Source organism: Arachis hypogaea, chromosome 6 (assembly GCF_003086295.3).
Source record: "Arachis hypogaea cultivar Tifrunner chromosome 6, arahy.Tifrunner.gnm2.J5K5, whole genome shotgun sequence".
Taxonomy (NCBI): domain Eukaryota; kingdom Viridiplantae; phylum Streptophyta; class Magnoliopsida; order Fabales; family Fabaceae; genus Arachis; species Arachis hypogaea.
In genome coordinates this window covers 68978675-68984674 of record NC_092041.1, presented here as the reverse complement: position 1 = coordinate 68984674, position 6000 = coordinate 68978675, and positions in this window count along the sequence as shown.

The window sequence follows — 6000 nt, the reverse complement described above, 5'->3', positions numbered from 1 at the left end:
ATCACGCCCAACATTCGCGAGTTTGAAGCTCGTCACAGTCATTCAATCCCTAAATCCTACTCGGAATACCACAGACAAGGTTTAGACTTTTCGAATTCTCATGAATGCCACCATCAATTCTAGCTTATACCACGAAGATTCTGATTAAGGAATCCAAGAGATATGCGCTCGGTCTAAGGTAGAACGGAGGTGGTTGTCAGTTACGCGTTCATAGGTGAGAATGATGATAAGTGTCACGGATCATCACATTCATCATGGTGAAGTGCAACGAATATCTTAGAACATGAATAAATTGAATTGAATAGAAAATAGTAGTAATTGCATTAAAACTCGAGGTACAGCAGAGCTCCACACCCTTAATATATGGTGTGTAGAAACTCCACCGTTGAAAATACAATAGTGATAGTGGTCCAGGCATGGCCGAATGGCCAGCCCCCAAATGTGATCAAAGATGTAAAATCCAGATACCCCGATCCTAGTACAATAGTAAAAATTTCTATTTATATTAAACTAGCTACTAGGGTTTACAGAAATAAGTAATTGATTCTGAAATCCACTTTCAGGGCCCACTTGGTGCGTGCTTGGGCTGAGCTTGAGCTTTACATGTGTAGAGGCTTCTTTTGGAGTTGAATGCCAAGTTGTAATGTGTTTTTGGTGTTCAACTCTAGTTCGTGACGTGTTTCTAGCGTTTGCTCCAGAATGCAGCGTGGAACTGGCGTTGAGCGCCAATTTGCATCATCTAATCACGAATAAGGTATGGACTATTATATATTGCTGGAAAGCTCTGGATGTCTACTTTCCAAAACTGTTGAGAGCTTGCCATTTGGAGTTTTGTAGATCCAGAAAATCCATTTTGAGTGCATGAAGGTTAGAATCCAACAGCATCAGTAGTCCTTTGTCAGCCTTTTATCAGAGTTTTGCTCAGGTCCCTCAATTTCAGCCAGAAATTATCTGAAATCACAGAAAAAACACACAAACTCATAGTAAAGTCCAGAAATGTGAATTTAGCAAAAAAACTAATGAAAACATCCCTAAAAGTAGCTAGATCCTACTAAAAACTACCTAAAAACAATGCCAAAAAGCGTATAAATTATCCGCTCATCACAACACCAAACTTAAATTGTTGCTTGTCCCCAAGCAACTGAAAATAAAATAGGATAAAAAGAAGAGATCATACTATAAATCTCAGAATATCAATGAATATTAGTTCTAATTAGATGAGCGGGACTTGTAGCTTTTTGCTTCTGAATAGTTTTGGCATCTCACTTTATCCTTTCTTCTAGTTAAGTATGTTGATTCTTGAACACAGCTATTTTTATGAGTCTTGGTCATGGCCCTAAGCATTTTGTTTTCCAGTATTACCACCGGATACATAAATACCACAGACACATGACTGGGTGAACCTTTTCAGATTGTGACTCAGCTTTGCTAAAGTCCCCAGTTAGAGGTGTCCATAGCTCTTAAGCACACTCTTTTTGCTTTGGATCACGACTTTAACCACTCAGTCTCAAGCTTTTCACTTGGACCTGCATGCCACAAGCACATGGTTAGGGACAGCTTGATTTAGCCGCTTAGACCTGGATTTTAGTTCCTTGGGCCCTCCTATCCATTGATGCTCAAAGTCTTGGATCCTTTTTACCCTTGTCTTTTGGTTTTAAGGGCTATTGGCTTTTTCTGCTTGCTTTTTCTTTTTCTTTCTTTTTTTTTGCCACACTTTTTTTTTGCAAGCTTTTGCTATTCACTGCTTTTTCTTGCTTCAAGAATCAATTTTATGATTTTTCAGATTATCAGTAACATTTCTCTTTGTTCATCATTCCTTCAAGAGCCAACAATTTTAACATTCATAAACAACAAGATCAAAAATATGCATTGTTCAAGCATTCATTTAGAAAAGAAAAAGTATTGTCACCACATCCATATAATTAAACTGAATTCAAGGATAAATTCGAAACTCATGTACTTCTTGTTCTTTTTGTATTAAAACATTTTTTATTTAAGAGAGATGAAGGATTTATGGAATTATTCATAGCCTTAAGACATAGTTACTAAATACTAATGATCATGTAGGAAAGACACAAACATAGATAAACATTAAGCATAAAAACCGAAAAACAGAGAAATAAGAACAAGGAATAAGTCCACCTCAGTGCTGGTGGTGCTTTCTTCTTGAAGAACCAATGATGTCCTTGAGCTTTTCTATGTCTCTTCCTTGCCTTTGTTGCTCCTCCCTCATTACTCTTTGATCTTCTCTAATTTCATGGAGAATGATAGAGAGCTCTTAATGTTCCACCCTTAATTGATCCATATTGTAACTTAAGTCTTCTAGAGAAGTGTTGAGTTGTTCCCAATAATTGTTGGGAGGAAAGTGCATCCCTTGAGGCATTTCCGGGATTTCTTGGTGATGAGCTTCCGCATGCGTCTCTTGGGATCCATGAGTGGGCTCTCTTGTTTGCTCCATCCTCTTCTTAGGGATGGGCTTATCCTCCTCAATGGGAATGTCTCCTTCTATGATAACTCCAGCTGAGTAACATAGATGGAAAATAAGATGAGGAAAAGCTAGCCTTGCCATGGTGGAGGACTTTTCGGCTATTTTGTAGAATTCAAGGGAGATGACTTCATGAACTTCTACTTCCTCTCCATTCATGATGCTATAAATCATGATGGCTCGATCCACACTAACTTCGGATCGGTTGCTAGTGGGGATGATGGTGCGTTGGATGAACTCCAACCATCCTCTAGCCACAAGCTTGAGGTCCAGTCTTCTTAATTGAACCGGCTTGCCTTTGGAGTCTCTTTTCCATTGAGCTCCTTCCACACATATGTCCATAAGAACTTGGTCCAACCTTTGATCAAAGCTGACCCTTCTAGTGTAGGGGCATGCATCTCCTTGCATCATGGGCAAGTTGAATGCCAACCTCACATTTTCCGAACTAAAATCTAAGTATTTCCCCCGAACCATTGTAAGATAATTCTCTGGATTCGGGTTCACACTTTGATCATGGTTCCTAGTGATCCATGCATTGGCATAGAATTCATGAACCATTAAGATTCTGACTTGTTGAATGGGGTTGGTCAGAACTTCCCAACCTCTTCTTTGGATCTCATGTTGGATCTCCGGGTACTCATTTTTCTTGAGTTTGAAAGGGACCTTGGGGATCACCTTCTACTTGGCCACAACTTTATAGAAGTGGTCTTGATGGGCTTTGGAGATGAATCTCTACATCTCCCATGACTCAGAGGTGGAAGCTTTTGTCTTCCCTTTCCCTTTTCTAGAGGTTTCTCTAGCCTTAGGTGTCATCAATGGTTATGGAAAAACAAAAAGCTATACTTTTACCACACTAAACTTAGAATATTGCTCACCCTTGAGCAAAAGAAGAAAGAATAGATGAAGAAGAAGAAGATATGAAGGAGAGGAAGAGAGGGTTGTGTTTCGGCCAAGGATGAGAAGAGAAGGTTGTGTTTGTGTGAAAATAAAGAAGAATGGAGGGGTTTATATAGTGGAGGGAGAGGGGTTAAGGTTCGGCTATATTGGGTGGGTTGGGTTGGAAAAGGGATTTTGAATTTTGAAGGTAGGTGGGGTTTATGGGGAAGAGTGGATGGATGTGAGTAGTGAAGAGGTGATGGGGGAAGAGAGATTGAGGTGATTGGTGAAGGGTTTTTTTGGGGAAGAGTGTTATTGGATTGTGTGAAGAGGAGAGAAGGTGAGTTGAGGTAGATGAGGATCCTGTGGGATCCACAGATCCTGAGATGATCTTGTGGGGTCCACAGATCCTGAGGTGTCAAGGATTATCATTCCTGCACCAATGAGGCATGTAAAATGCCCGCTGCATGCAATCCTAGCATTCAACGCCAGATTGATGCTTGTTTCTGGCGTTGAACACCAGCTTAGTGCTTGTTTTGGGCGTTCAACGCCCATTTGATGCATGTTTCTGGCATTGAACGCCAGTTCCATGCTTGTTTCTGGCGTTCAGCGCCAGCTCTCCTCAGGGTGTATTTCTGGCATTTAAACGCCAAGATGCTGCTTGTTTCTGGCATTCAACGCCAGATCCATGCTCTGTTCTGGCGTTGAACGCCAGCCAGATGCTCCTTACTGGCATTTAAACGCCAGTAAGCCCTTCCTCCAAGGTGTGCTTTTTCTTCTGCTATTTTTGATTCTATTTTTAATTTTAGTATTTATTTTGTGACTCCACATGATCATGAACCTAATAAAACATAATGGAAAAATAAAATAAAAATAAGATTAGATAAATAAAAATTGGGTTTTCTCCCAATAAGCGCTCCTTTAATGTCACTAGCTTGACAGTGGGCTCTCATAGAGCCTCACAGGTGATCAGGTCAATGTTGTAGACTCCCAACACCAAACTTAGAGTTTGATTGTGGGGGCTCTGTTTGACTTTGTACTGAGAAAAGCTTTTCATGCTTCCTCACCATGGTTGCAGAGGAACACCATTGGGTTTTAAACACAAGGTAATCTCCATTCAATTGAAGGACTAATTCTCCTCTGTTAACATCTATCACAGCTCCTGCTGTGGCTAGGAAAGGTCTTCCAAGGATGATGCATTCATCCTCCTCCTTCCTAGTGTCTAAGATTATGAAATCAGCAGGGATGTAAAGGCCTTCAATCTTTACTAACACATCCTCTACCAATCCATAAGCTTGTCTTACTGACTTGTCTGCCATTTGTAATGAGAATATGATAGGCTGTACCTCAATGATCCCCAGCTTCTTCATTATAGAGAGTGGCATAAGATTTATGCCCGACCCTAGGTCACACAGAGCCTTTTCAAAGGTCACGGTGCCTATGGTACAAGGTATTAAGAATTTGTCAGGATCTTGTCTCTTTTGAGGTAAGGTTTGCTGAACCTATGTATCTAGTTCACTAATGAGCAAGGGAGGTTCACCTTCCCAAGTCTCATTACCAAACAATTTGGCATTCAGCTTCATGATGGCTCCTAGATATTGAGCAACTTGCTCTCCAGTTACATTTTCATCCTCATCAGAGGAAGAATAGTCTTCAGAGCTCATGAATGGCAGAAGGAGGTTTAATGGGATCTCTATGGTCTCAATATGACCTTCAGATCCCTTTGGGTCCTTAATAGGGAGCTCCTTCTTGCTTGAGAGATGTCCCATGAGGTCTTCCTCATTAGGATTCACGTCCTCTCCTTCCTCCCTAGGTTCGGCCATGTTGATTATGTCTATGGCCTTGCACTCTCTTTTTGGATTCTCTTCAGTATTGCTTGGGAGAGTACTAGGAGGAGTTTTAGTGACTTTCTTACTCAGCTGACCCACTTGTGCCTCTAAATTTCTGATGGAGGACCTTGTTTCACTCATGAAACTTGAAGTGGCCTTAGACAGATTAGAGACTATGTTTGCTAAGTTAGAGGGGCTCTGTTCATAATTCTCTGTCTGTTGCTGTGAAGATGATGGAAAAGGCTTGCTGGTGCACGAATTTGTAATTCGCACAACTAACCATCAAGTGCACTGGGTCGTCCAAGTAATACCTTACGTGAGTAAGGGTCGATCCCACGGAGATTATTGATTTGAAGCAATCAATACTTATTTTATTTATCTTAATCAGGATATCAATAGGATTCTTTAGCTTCGTATTTCAATAAAGAAAGAGGGTATAAAATAAATGATTATTACTTTAATAATGGAGAATAAAGGCGTTACTTGTTGTGCAGTAATGAGAAATATGTTGGAGTTTTGGAGATGCTTTGTCCTCTGACTTCAACTCTTCCTTGAAATCCTTCAACACACGCAAGGCTCCTTCTATGGCAAGCTCTATGTAGGGTGTCACCGTTGTCAATGGCTACTTCCCATCCTCTCAGTGAAAACGTTCCTATGCTCTGTCACAGCACGGCTAATCATCTGTCGGTTCTCAATCAGGTTGGAATAGAATCCATTGATTCTTTTGCGTTTGTCACTAACGCCCAGCCTTCAGGAGTTTGAAGCTCGTCACAGTCATTCAATCCCAGAATCCTACTCGGAATACCACAG